Here is a 14,579-nt window from a genome sequence, read left to right on the forward strand (position 1 = left end):
TGTTTTTTGACTTTTTAATGATGGCCATTCTAACTGGTGTGAGATGGTATCTCATTGTGGTTTTGATTTGCATTTCTCTGATGGCCAGTGATGATGAGCATTTTTTCATGTGTCTGTTGGCTACGTAAATGTCTTCTTTTGAGAAGTGTCCGTTCATATCCTTTGCCCTCTTTTTGATGAGGTTGTTTGATTTTTTCTTGTAAATTTGTTGGAGTTCATTATAGATTCTGGATATTAGCCCTTTGTCAGATGGGTAGACTGTAAAAATTTTCTCCCATTCTGTAGGTTGCCTGTTCACTCTGACGGTGGTTTCTTTTGCTGTGCAGAAGCTCTTTAGTTTAATTAGATCCCATCTGTCAATTTTGGCTTTTGTTGCCATTGCTTTTGGTGTTTTAGTCATGAAGTCCTTGCCCATGCCTATGTCCTGAATGGTATTGCCTAGGTTTTCTTCTAGGGTTTTTATGGTTTTAGGTCTAACATTTAAGTCTTTAATCCATCTTAAATTAATTTTTGTATAAGGTGTAAGGAAAGGATCCAGTTTCAGCTTTCTACAGATGTCTAGCCAGTTTTCCCAGCACCATTTATTAAATAGGGGAATCCTTTCCCCATTTCTTATTTTTGTCAGGTTTGTCAAAGATCAGATGAATGCCAAAAGCAAACAAATGTTAGTTCTGTTAACAAAGATCTACATGCCAAATGGTTGGGTCCTGTCACCCTCAAAGAAAATAGGTTAAGTGTAATATAATTTCTCTGGGGACTTTGGAGGTATTAGGCTATTTGTGATGCAAAACTTTGCTCCTCCATTCAGCTAAAACTGGGTTCTTGTCACACAATCAGGAAAGATTAGGCATGCGGACACCTTGGATTGATTAGAGAAGAATTTATTGGGTGAAAAGGAAAAAAGGAACAAAAAACTGTCAGCAAAATGAGAGGGGATCCTGCAAGCAGGCTGCCATCTCACATACTGAATTCCAAGCCACCAGTCTTGAGCTAAGAGGCCAGGCTCCTCCCCACTGCACAAGGCACAAACTTCCCTTAGCTCCATCCCATTCTCCCAGTGTGCTGGTGGGTTGAGGATGCTCCACGGACCCTCCTTTTTATCTGCTTCTTGCATCTATCATTTGGATAGAAGGTTATTTATTGTGATTCTCTCTGTAAATCTGTTCTCAATGAACAGAAAAAAAAATCTAGGTGATAAGATAATAACTGGGTGGAGAGAGAAAGATGTCAAGAATAAACGGATCTCAAATGAGGATTATATCAAAACATGCTATAATAGGGGACAGATGAGAAGACCATTATCTACATAAATGAAGCATAACCTGGCTCCCGCCAATTTCTATTAAAAGTTTGGCTAATGTCACTTTAGAAGAGCCAGGCTTATGTAGAAATGAGCTCTAGGTCAATAAGCCAAAAGTCAATTCATCAAGTGGCCAATCGGCAAAATGACCTTGTTTCTTTTAATTATATTAATTTTAGTTAACTGGTTTTCATTTTGTCTTCATGATAGCTTTTAAAGTAGTGATCAATTTGCTTCTCCCCCAGTTGACTAAATAATGTTCTTTTTGTTTCTACTGCAGCTGAAGACCAAGGGCCAGAGGGAGGGAAAGACTGACAAGCATAAGGACATGTTTTTGATTATAAAAAATTCTTAACAATATATTCTTCATGAATATATTCTATATATGGATATATTCTTCATGAATATATTCATTTAAATGTATATATATATAAACAGAATTTATCTTTAGGAGACTAGATTGTTATGAATATATTTTTCTTAAGAATAGGAATATATAACTGGCTTTATAAATAGTTTAGAATATTAGGAATTTCAAGTTTAATTTTGATTTTATTCTTGAATCTAATCTATCTCTCCTTTCTCTCTTCATACCTCAAGTCCTCCTCTTTCTTCTCCCTCATTGCTAGCTCTTGAGCATGGTGTCATGAAGACAAAATAAGAACCAGTCAATATAGTCAGAAAAAATAAATAAATTAGGTAAATTAATGAGTTATCTGACCTCTGTGGGGATGCAAACTTGGTGTGGTTGAGGGAAAGTGAATTTGTAATATTTTCTAAAGGAAATACAAGGATGATACTTTGCTTATAAGAAGAGCAGGATGAATTATATCACATAGCTATTAGCACAAGTGCTTGGAATGAACATTTTACAACTCTTTTGGATCATTTTTATAATGGCTGCACCTTTGTTAAGATTTATGATTTTAATGCAAGATTGATTTAGAGTCTACATGACTATTATGCAAGATTTGTAGTCCTGCATTGGATTTGTCACTTCACCCTTCATCAAATGTAGGGTAAAAAAGGTCTTATATGTGCTGAGTTAAAAGAGAAGAAAAGGTAAATAAATTATATGAAGATATTTATATTTGATGTATGTCATAGGTATGCAGATAATGCTATTAAATAAGCAAATGCTGCTGAATTTAAGGAAGAGGGGAATTGTCTTTTAGTTTAGTTATCTTATTTGAGAGATTTAAATAAGCCCACAGTAAAAAGCACAGACAGAAAGCAATGTGTTTCCCAATACTTTAATAGAAAGCCTGGTCAGAGCTCCTGCCTATCTGGCTATTCACTGTACAACACTGTGCTGTGAACGGGTCAGTTACGTCCTTCTCCAGTTACCCCGTTGTGCTGTATGAATGCAATTCTTTTCTACGTGTGCTGCATTGTAAGCAAGGTGGAAAGTACTGGCTAGAGAATGCTAATATTAAAAACAATTTTTATTTTAGGCTCTAGGGATTGCGTGATTGTCACTTTACACTAATGACCTCTAGGAAAAGACTAACAACAGCAAAAAAAGTCAATGAACCTTTTTTTTTCTTTGCCTTCTTAAAGAATTGACTAAAAAATTGCTCCTGACCAACAGTTTTTAAATTCAGTCAACTTCACAGGGAAAGCAAGTGACTGAACACTATTAAGGAATGACTCCTCCACTCCAATGCCATCAAATTAGTTGTAATGAGTAGGCGACCTGAATACCATGTACAAAATCTGTTATTCTGAGAAACTCATTTGATTACTGAATCAGGGATTTAAAGAGTGAGTTCCATAATAATTAAACCAGAAGTAAAATAGTCCTAGAAAGATAAGTAAGTGACAGTCTCTTGCTTTGATTTCTAGATCTCCATTATCTGAAAATTCATCTGAAAGGCAGTAGGCAAGAGTTGAAACAACAAGGTGCCATGTCTTGAGAAAAAAAAAGATATGTCAAAACTGAAAATATTAATAGAACCTTAGTTACTAACGTGGATAATTGATAGAACCTTGATCTGAATGAATGAAAACACTGAATTGCAAAATTCATTCAAAGAAAGGAAAGTTAGTTCATTCTAAATTTACAGTTACACAAATAAGCTTAATAAAATATGTTGTTATTAAATGTCCTTTATATCAAGTGGAAATAATTCATGATTGGTTAGCTTCCTAGGACTTCTGTAACGAAGTACCACAAACTGTGTGGCTTAAAACAACAGAAATTTATTCTCTCATGGTTCTAGAAACTAGAAGTCTGAAATCAAGAGCTGGCAGGTTGGTTCCTTCTGAAGACCTTGAGAGAGAATCTGTTTCATGACTCTCAGCTGCTGGTGTTTGCCAGCAATCTTTGGTGTTCTGTCTTCTAGATGTATCACTCTAATCTCTGCTTCTATTTTCACATGACATTCTTTCCATGTGTCTCCCTGTGTTCAAATTTCTCTCTTCTGTATAAGGACATGACTCATTGGTTTAGGGCCCACCCTAGTCCAGTATGACCTCATCTTAACTAATTACATCTGTGAAGACCCTATTTAAAAATAAGATCACATTCTGAGGTTCTGAATGGATCTGAATTTTGGGGAACACTATTCAACCCAGTATAATTAATGTAGTAAACCACCAGCCCAATCAGCTACACCCCGCACACACACTAATGAGTTGTTTGCATAAGCAAATACATCTGCAATGCTTGGAATTGTTTTTTAAGAAACAAAATTTGGCCTGTAATTCCAGCACTTTGGGAGACCAAGGTGATTGGGTCACTTGAGCCCAGGAGTTCGAGACTAACCTGAGCAACATGGTGAAACCTTGTCTCTACAAAAAATACAAAAGTTAGCTGGACATAGTGGTGTGTGCCTATAGTTCTAGCTACTTAGGAGGCAGAGATGAGAGGATTGATTAAGCCTGAGAGGTTGAGGCTGCAGTGAGCTATGATTTTGCCACTGCACTCCAGCGTCAGTGACAGAGGGAGACCCAGTCTCAAAACAAACAAACTAAAGAAACAAAATTTGCTATATCTATATTTTTATCACCAATTTCTTGGTGACTCTTTAATATTGATATGATAAACATAAACTTAGCTCATTTCTTCTTTTAATTACCATGTATTCTAAATGTATTAAATTAGAACAAATGATTTTATCATAATTGTACTTGGAATTTATTAGTATAACCATCATCTACAGAATAACCCCCATTTTCTTCGAGGACAATTAATGTGACGAAGGGAATGCAGTGAAAGTATATTATCTAAAGTGATTTTTTTTTCAATTAAATGGCTTATGAATCCAATTTGTTCATACCAATATGTAATGGCTGCTGGAGAAATAAACCGTAAACTATGTGTGAATGGTATCAGGCTGGATTACCCTGCTACCTCCCTGTCCTCTAGTTTTCTTGGGCTGACTTTATTTTAAAATCCAAAAAAGTATAGTGACATCCATACTACCTACCTGGAGGAGCCCACTGGTGCTCTCCTTAATATGTTTGCTAATTCCTGGGTAATGGGGAGAAGAGGTTACCTTCTGTATTAGTCCATTCCCACACTGCTAATGAAGACATACCCAAGACTGGATAATATATAAAGGAAAGAGGTTTAATTGACTCACAGTTCAGCGTGGCTGGGAGGCCTCAGGAAACTTACAATCATGATGGAAGGTGAAGGGGAAGCAAGGCACCTTCTTCATAAGGTGGCAGAAAGGAGAAGTGCCAAGTGAAGGGGGAAGAGCCCCTTATAAAACCATCAAATCTTGTGAGAACTCACTCACTATCATGAGAAAAGCATGGGGGACACCACCCCCATGATTCAATTACCTCCACTTCATCGCTCCCTTGACACGTGGGAATTATGGGGATTCCAATTCAAGATGAGATTTGGGTAGGGACACAAAGCCTAACCATATCATTCTGCTCTGGCCCCTTCAAAATCTCATGTCCCTTTCACATTTTAAAATCAGCCTTACCCTCCCAACAGTCCCCCAAAGTCTTAACTCATTCCAGCATTAACCCAAAAGTCCAAGTCCAGAGTCTTACGTGAGACAAGGCAAGTCCCTTCTGCCTATGATCCTGTAAAATCTAAAGTAAGTTAGTTACTTCCTAGATACAATGGTGGTACAGGCATTTGGTAAATACATGCATTCCAAATGGGTGAAATTGGCCAAAACAAAGGGGCTGCAGGCCCCATGCAAGTCTGAAATCCAGCAGGACAGTCAAATCTTAAAGCTCTGAAATGATCTCCTTTGACTCCATGTCTCACATCCAGGTCATGCTGATGCAGAAGGTGGGCTCCCATGGCCTTGGGCAGCTCCACCTCTATGGCTTTGCAGGATACAACCGCTTTCCTGGCTGCTTTCATGAGCTGGCGTTGAGTATCTGCATCTTTTCCAGGCACACAGTGCAAGTTGTTGGTGGATCTACCATTCTGGGGTCTAGAGGATGGTGGCCATCTTCTCACAGCTCCACTAGGCAGTACACCAGTGTGGATTCTGTGTGGGGGCTTTGATCTCACATTTCCTTCTGTACTGCCCTAGCAGAGGTCCTCCATGAGGGCTCCACCCCTGCAGAAAACTTCTGCCTCAATATTCAGGCATTTCCTTACATCCTCTGAAATCTAGGTGAAGTTCCCAAATCTTAATTCTTGACTTCTGTGTACCTGCAGGCTCAAAACCATGTGGAAATGTCAAGGGTTAAGGTTTGCACCCTCTGAAACCTGACCTGTATGTTGGCCCCTTTTAGCCACAGCTGGGATGCATGACGCCAAGTCCCAAAACTGCACAAAGCAGCAAGGCCCTAGTCACAGCCCATGAAACTATTTTTTCCTCCTGAACCTCTAGTCCTGTGATGGGAGGACCTGCCACGAAGTTTTCTGACATGCCCTGGAGACATTTTTCCCATTGTCTTGGAGATTAACATTTGACTCCTCATTACTTATGCAAATTTCTGCAGCTGGCTTGAATTTCTCCTCAGAAAATGGATTTTTCTTTTCTATTGAATTGTCTGGCTGCAAGTTTTCTAAACTTTTATGTTCTCCTTCCCCTTTAAACATAAGTTCCAGTTCGAAATCATCTTTTTGTTAATACATAAAACTGAATGCTTTTAAGAGCACCTAAGTCACATCTTGAATGCTTTGTTGCTTAGAAATTCCTTCTGCCATATACCCTAAATCATCTCCCTCGAGTTCAAAGCTCCACAGATCTCTAGGGCAGGGGCAAAATGACCCCTGGCTAATTCCTGGGTAATGGGGAGAAGAGGTTACCTTTGCTAAAGCATAGCAAGAATCACCTTTATTCCAGTTCTCAACAAGTTCTTTATCTCCATTGAGATCACTTCAGCCTGAACTTTATTGTCCATATCACTATCAACATTTTGGTCAAAGCCATTCAACAAGTCTCTAGGAAGTTCCAAACTTTCCCACATCTTCCTGTCTTCTGAGTTCTCCAAGTCTCTAGGAAGTACAAACCTCTGCCTGTTACCCATTTCAAAGTCACTTCCATATTTTCCGTATCTTTACGGCAGGACAAAGCCTAATCATATCACCTCCTATCTATTTCAGTCAATGCCAATTCTCTTGTCTTAGCTGTACTCTGAGAATTTGCTGCTGCTGTCTGTTTTTCTTGCTTGGCTTCATCTCATGCTGGACTACATCTCTCTTCCTTCACTTTTCTATAGTTCCACTACATGATTGTTGCATCTGGCAATCTTTCATTGAAGTTTTCGTGACTGCAGAGAGGCTGGAAAAAAAACTAAAATATTAATCACTGTTCAACTAAAATATTGTCACTGTTCTTAGAAACTTCCTGCCATCAGTTAATGCGTGGCTTTCTCACTTGCTGTGTCCCTCTGGATGCCCACATCCTCCCATCCTATTGTGGGGCCTTGTTTTGTTTTTCCTATGATCCCGTTTCTCTTGTACTATTCTTAAAAATGTCACATTTTTCTTTCTTAGTTATATAGAACATTTTAGGTTTTTCTTTGTGTTATCCTCTCTTTCCAAACCACAATCTGGGAAGCATTAGAGTTATAAATAAAGTAGTTATCTTTCAAGCTCAAAGAGGTCCATCAAGACGTTTTGCTAGACAAAAATAGATAAGAGAAAGCATCACCTCATATTAGTATTGACATTTTCCTAAAATCTCTTAAAGCCACTGTAGTAACTGAACCTTGAACTTATCTTCAGACTCTACTGTACATTTTGCTGACAGCAATGCCTTTTTGACAACCTAGGAACTGGTAAGTGTTCTCCTGAGCATTTACCCTAAGGGAATGTTCTGAGCTGTCTCCCTGTACTTTATGATCTGCATATGTGAAGGAAGAAAAATTACATTAAAGAATCAGAATAAAATGGAGCTCTAATATTAACACAAGGCATTTGGGAAGTAGAGATAAGCTATGTATAGGACCACATGAGACTTATAAAGAGTTGGTTTTGAATGTTTTGAAGTTTATGGCTTATGAGCAACTCTCTTTAATTGTCCTGCCTTCTTACTTGAGGAACAATTTATGCAGAATCTGTATGCAGTAGAAAATCAATGTCTGGTTAAAAAAATATTAGAATTTTTTGCCCATTGTGAATGTGAGGTGTCATTGTTCACATTTTACAATTAAATAAACAAGAATGCTAAATAGTGAAATGACTCTCATCCACATATGAGTTGAAAAATAAGGTCAGTCAACTCTGATTTCTGATTCACTCTTTTTATCTCTAGGAAAGTTCATTCTCTCAAGAATGGAGAAAACATAAGGGGCTATTTCTATTACAGCAAAGAATTACATAGTATGTTCGTAGCCAACCCATTGAACCTAAGTAGTGAAGAATGAAAGTCTTCTTCCTTCACAGGTAGGTTGTGTCTTGTGGATCAGTTAACTGATGGGTGAACTTTCTCTGTATTTATATATCTTCTGTTGTCCAAATCCTGGCAAACTGTACATTATTAATGAACTCCTTACTCTTGTTTCTGAAGTGTTTAGAAGCTATCGTTTCTTATCAGCTAAATGTAAAATAGTCATATTAGTTTAGGTTGAAGTAACTTGTCATGAATTGAGATTAATGATATTACTTAGTTTTGCACCATCTTGCCAAAACCATAGGGAGTAACAGTTAAACAAAGCAAGAGAATGACTTGCAACTGAATCAGGAAATGAGTATGAGTTGTCTATTGCCAAATAAAAGTGTCTACAGTAATTATGACCTCCAGTCTCTCTTGCACCATAAACTGTTGCAAAATGTTGTCTCCTAGATTCAGTGTAGTGAGAGAAAGGCTCCTCATAGTTGTAAGAACACTTAAATGGGATAACATATGTTAAGCACCTTGAACAGTTTCTGGCATTTAGTAGGGGAACAATAACCTTGAATTTTCTTTTACCATTGCTTATAAGGTTCATACATAGGTAATGAAAAAAAGTTTTTCATGAGGGCTGTAGAAAAAATGCTTATGCAAATTTGAATACATTTTCAGGATATTTTCAGCCTTTGTAGTGAGCATTTTTTGCTACATTAGTCGGTTTTACGATGTTTTTATATTACTCAGCTAAGATGACAGTAAGTTATCTATTGAGTTGGTATTTTTTCTTTTTTAGATACAGACATGAGTAAAATGTTAAATTTGTTATGAATTTACTTAAGAGAACCATGGACAAGAACTTTCTGTAAAGGCTGGGGCAGGAAATCGAAAGGCCAAGTTCTGAATGTTCTGCCTCTGGTGCTGCCAGTTGGGTTAAACAATCATCTCTAAATAAGCATTACTCTTGTTAGTGTGTCTGACATTTTCTTCACCTTCCCATCTGCTTGAAATTGCTAGTAGAGTTGCTCCATGTACTCCTGTTCTTGGGGAGTTTACAAGACATTTGCTCACTTTCCCTGATTTCCTTTCTGCTCATCTTCCTGGTGATAACCCAGTTCTTTCTGCTGACTTTCAGTTGTTGTATTTGCTGGGGATTGGCTTGCTTTGTTTGTGATTCAAATTTACTCTGAAGCCATTGTCAGGGCCAAAAGAAAACTTCCCTTTTGCCCTTCGAAGGTTTGCTGAAAATCACTGACAAGAGGCAGATTAATAGGAGAAAAGGCATATACATTTATTTGATCATAGTTTTACATGACACAGGAGCCTGCAGAATAAAGACCCAAAGATACAGGGGAAATTGTCCATTTTTATATATAGGTTTAACAAAGTATACACAGCTGGGTAGAAATATGATTGAGCAAAAATGCTGATAGACTGTTTGGGGAAACCCAGCAAGATTCTTCTTGGCCTCCCTGAGCATGCATTTCTTCCTTCTGGTGTGAGGCAGAACTCTCTCTGGAATGGGGTTCTTGTAATCATAGTAAAACAAGGCAGATCAGATACTTTTTCTATTGTCAGTTTGTACATGAAGGTGGAAGGAAAGTTAGAATAATATTTTTAGCTTTTATCGCTGGCTTTGTGGAAAAGGGATCTGTGTTCTATGACCCACCTTGGGAAGAGGATTCTAGTTTCTATGGCTCGGCTCGGGGGAGCATGGGGCTGAGAGGAGGACAGGGGAAGGTCAGAGAAAATTTTGCTTCTGAGGCCTTCATTTTGGGGCATTGTCTTCTGAGTCACAACAACATACTTCATGGTTTCTAGGCTCTGAAATCTGGGTTTCCCCACTTTAAATTTCCGTGTAGTCTTGTGGTCTTAACAGGCTCGTATGTATGGTGAGTATTCAGCAGTTGTAGATGCAATTTCCTGACACTTCAGGTCGTTGATTCCTACTGTTTTTCTTTTTCTTTTATTTTTATTTTTTATTTTTATTATACTTTAAGTTCTGGGATACATGTGCAGGGCGTGCAAATTTGTTACAGGTATCCATGTGCCATGGCGGTTGCTGCACACATCAACCCGTCATATACATTCAGTATTTCTCTTAATGCTATCCCTCCCTTTGCCCCTCAACCCCTGACAGGCCCAGGTGTGTGATGTTCCCCTCCCTGTGCCCATATATTCTCATTGTTCAATTCCCACTTGTGAGTGAGAACATGCAGTGTTTGGTTTTCTCTTCCTGTGTTAGTTTGCTGAGAATGATGGTTTCCAGCTTCATCCATGTCTCTGCAAAGGACATGAACTCATCCTTTTTTATGGCTGCATAGTATTCCATGGTGTATATGTGCCACATTTTCTTAATCCAGTCTATCATTGATGGGCATTTGGGTTAGTTCTAAGTCTTTGCTATTGTGAACAGCTCTGCAATAAACACACGTGTGCATGTGTCTTTATAGTTATAATCCTTTGAGTATATACCCAGTAATGGGATGGCTGGGTCAAATGGTATTTCTAGTTCTAGATCCTTGAGGAATTTCCACACTGTCTTCCATAATGGTTGAACTAATTTACACTCCCACCAACAGTGTAAAAGTGTTCCTATTTCTCCACATCCTCTCCAGCATCTGCTGTTTCCTGATTTTTTAATGATCGCCATTCTAACTGGCATGAAATGATATCTCTATGGTTTTGATTTGCATTTCTCTGATGATCAGTGATGATGAGCTTTTTTTCATATGTTTGTTGGCCACATAAATGTCTTCTTTGGAGAAGTGTCTGTTCATAGCTTCTGCCCACTTTTTGATGGGGTTTTTTTTTTTCTTGTAAATTTGTTTGAGTTCCTTGTAGATTCTGGATATTAGCCCTTTGTAAGATGGATAGATTGCAAAAGTTTTCTCCCATTCTGTAGGTTGCCTGTTCACTCTGATGATAATTTCTTTTGCTGTGCGGAAGCTCTTTAGTATAATTAGATCCCATTTGTCAATTTTGGCTTCTGTTGCCATTGCTTTTGGTGTTTTAGTCGGAAGTCTTTGCCCATGCCTATGTCCTGAATGGTATTGCCTAGGTTTTCTTCTAGGGTTTTTATGGTTTTAGGTCTTACATTTAAATCTTTAATCTATCTTGAGTTAATTTTTGTATAAGTTATAAGGAAGGGGTTCAGTTTGTTTTCTGCATATGGCTAGCCAGATTTCCCAATACCATTTATTAAATAGGGAATCCTTTCCCATTGCTTGTTTTTGTCAAGTTTGTCAAAGATCAGATGGTTGTAGATGTGTGGTGTTATTTCTGAGGCCTCTGTTCTGTTGCATTGGTCTATACATCTGTTTTGGAACCAGTACCAAGCTGTTTTGGTTACTGTAGGCTTGTAGTATAGTTTGAAGTCAGGTAGCATGATGTCTCCAGCTTGGTTCTTTTTCCTTAGGATTGTCTTGGCTACGTGGGTTCTTTTTTGGTTTCATATGAAATTTAAAGTATTTTTTTCTAATTCTGTGAAGAAAGTCAATAGTAGCTTGATGGGAATAGCATTGAATCTATAAATTACCTTGAGCAGTATAGCCATTTTCACGATACTGATTCTTCCTATCCATAAGCATGGAATGTTTTTCCATTTGTTTATGTCATCTCTTATTTCCTTGAGCAGTGGTTTGTAGTTATCCTTGAAGAGGTCCTCCACATCCTTTGTAAGTTGTATTCCTAGGTATTTTATTCTCTTTGTAGCAATTGTGAATGGGAGTTTACTCATGATTTGGCTCTCTGTTTGTCTGTTATTGGTATATAGGAATGCGTGTGATTTTTGCACATTGATTTTGTATCCTGAGACTTGCTGAAGTTGCTTATCAGCTTAAGGATATTTTGGGTTGAGACGATGGGGTTTTCTTTTTTCTTTTTCTGTTTTTTGAGTTGGAGTCTCACTCTGTTGCCCAGGCTGGAGTGCAGTGGCACAATTTTGGCTCACTGCAAGCTCTGCCTCCCGGGTTCATGCCATTCTCCTGTCTCAGCCTCTGGAGTAGCTGGGACTACAGGCGCCTGCCACCACGCCTGGCTAATTTTTTTTTTTATTTTTAGTAGAGATGAGTTTTCACTGTGTTAGGCAGGATGGTTTCAATCTCCTGACCTCGTGATCCACCCACCTCGGCCTCCCAGAGTGCTGGGATTTCAGGCGTGAGCCACCACGCCCAGCCACGATGGGGTTTTCTAAATACACAATCATGTCATCTGAAAACAGAGACAATTTGACTTCCTCTCTTCCTATATGAATACCCTTTATTTCTTTCTCTTGCCTGATTGCCCTGGCCAGATCTTCCACTACTATGTTGAACAGGAGTGGTGAGAGAGGGCAGCCTTGTCTTGTGCCATTTTTCAAAGGGAATGCTTCCAGTTTTTGCCCATTCAGTATGATATTGGCTGTGGGTTTTTCATAAACACCTCTTATTATTTTGAGATATGTTCCATCAATGCCTAGTTTATTGAGAAATTTTAGCATGAGAAAGGCTGTTGAATTTCGTCGAAGGCTTTTTCTGCATCTATTGAGATAATCATGTGGCTTTTGTAATTGATTCTGTTTATGTGATGGATTATATTTATTGATTTCCATATGTTGAACCAGTCTTGCATCTCAGGGATGAAGGAACTTGATCGTGGTGGATAAGACTTTTGATGTGCTGCTGGATTCGGTTTGCCAGTATTTTATTGAGGATTTTCACATTGATGTTCATCCGGGATATTGGCCTGAAATTTTCCTTTTTTGTTGTGTCTCTGCCAGGTTTTGGTATCAGGAAAATGCCGGCCTCATAAAATGTCCCAGAGATTCTAGTACATTGTGTCTTTGTTCTCATTGGTTTCAAAGAACATCTTTATTTTTGCCTGCTTTTTTGTTATTTACCCAGTAGTCATTCAGGAGTAGGTTTTTCAGTTTCCATGTAGTTGTGCGGTTTTGAGTGAGTTTAATCTTGAGTTCTAATTTGATTGTAGTGTGGTCTGAGGACTGTTTATTATGATTTCTGTTCCTTTACATTTGCTGAGGAGTGCTTTTCTTCCAATTATGTGGTCAATTTCAGAATAAGTGTGATGTGGTGCTGAGAAGAATGTGTATTGTGTTGATTTGGGGTGGAGAGTTCTGTAGATGTCTATTATGTCTGCTTGGTCCAGAGCTGAGTTCAAGTCCTGGATATCCTTGTTAATTTTCTGTCTCATTGATCTGTCTAATATTGACAGTGGGGTGTTAAAGTCTCCCACTACTATTGCGTGTGGGAGTCTAAGTCTCTTTGTAGGTCTCTAAGAACTTGCTTTATGAATGTGGGTGCTCCTGAACTGGGTGCAGATATATTTAGGATAGTTAGCTTTTCTTGTTGCATTGATCCCTTTACCATTATGTAATAGCCTTCTTTGTCTCTTTTGATCTTTGTTGGTTTAAAGTCTGTTTTATCAGAGACTAGGATTGCAACCCCTGCTTTTTTGTGCTTTCCATTTGTTTGGTAAATATTCCTCCATCCCTTTATTTTGAGCCCATGTGTGTCTTTGCACATGAGATGGGTCTCCTGAATACAGCTCACTGATGGGTGTTGACGCTTTATCCAATTTGCCAGTCTTTGTCTTTCCATTCTCCCCGTCACTTTCAGGTACACCAATCAAATGTAGGTTTGGTCTCTTTACATAGTCCCATATTTCTTGGAGGCTTTGTTCACTCCTTTTCATTTTTTTTTCTCTAATCTTGTCTTCATGCTTTATTTCTTTAATTTTTTTTACACAATACAATACCATATATTTAAGTCTTTTATTATGCATCTAAAAATACCAAATATTGTTGTGCATTCATTTACATATGTAAAAGTGTTTAAATGTACTGGGAGAATCGATGGTCAAGTTCAAAAGAGTGCCTCTGGGTATGGAGTCTGTGAGTATATCACCTTACCTTCAAGGTTTCATTCTTTTCTGTAGAAAAGATGATGACAAAATTTCATCAATTGTCAATTTTAGTTGGTGGCAAGGCAGGTGTGTATTTTACACATCTTTGAGCTCTTTGGTATTTTAAAAATTTCTCCAAAAAGGGAACGTAGGAGAATTTCAGTTGCAGAATTTGGGGGATGGAAGTGGAGGAGACACAAGAAAAATCTTATTTTAACATGAGGGTATACTGGGGAGAGAGAGAGGGTCGTGCCAGTATACCCATTCCTTGGTGAGAGAGCAAAAGCAAAGTGACTTAATTGATTATTTATTCATTAGAATGATTTAATGAGCTTTCTAATCATAAGTAATTTTGTCTTTAGATTTTATAGATCATTTCTAGGTTACATCTGTATTTTGAGCAAAAGTTAGTTGTGCTCAAGATGGTTTTGCTGGGTACAGGTTACTATGAATGCCTGTAGGCCTGCATTTAAAAATGGAACCCATAGCAGTTCTATGGAGAAAAAGAAAAAGTTCTGTGAAAACAAAGCAGGTTCCATTTGTTGCGGGATTACGAATTTTGCAAAGGGCTGAGGAAATCCGTTTACTGCGGGTACAGCAAAGTTGTTTCCCATCGTTGA

At 38.2% G+C, this 14,579-nt stretch overlaps 1 long non-coding RNA gene across 1 annotated transcript in view; it reads left to right on the forward strand.

Moving 5' to 3' along the window:
* Positions 1–14,579, forward strand: part of LOC131382906 (uncharacterized) — a 78,302-nt gene that overhangs the window by 51,313 nt on the left and 12,410 nt on the right. The window contains exon 3 of the long non-coding RNA XR_009212549.1: positions 7,984–8,114. This is a non-coding gene — a long non-coding RNA (uncharacterized LOC131382906). The remainder of the gene's footprint in view (positions 1–7,983; positions 8,115–14,579) is intronic.

Source organism: Hylobates moloch, unplaced genomic scaffold, assembly GCF_009828535.3.
Source record: "Hylobates moloch isolate HMO894 unplaced genomic scaffold, HMol_V3 SCAFFOLD_1, whole genome shotgun sequence".
In the NCBI taxonomy this organism is placed as follows: Eukaryota; Metazoa; Chordata; class Mammalia; order Primates; family Hylobatidae; genus Hylobates; species Hylobates moloch.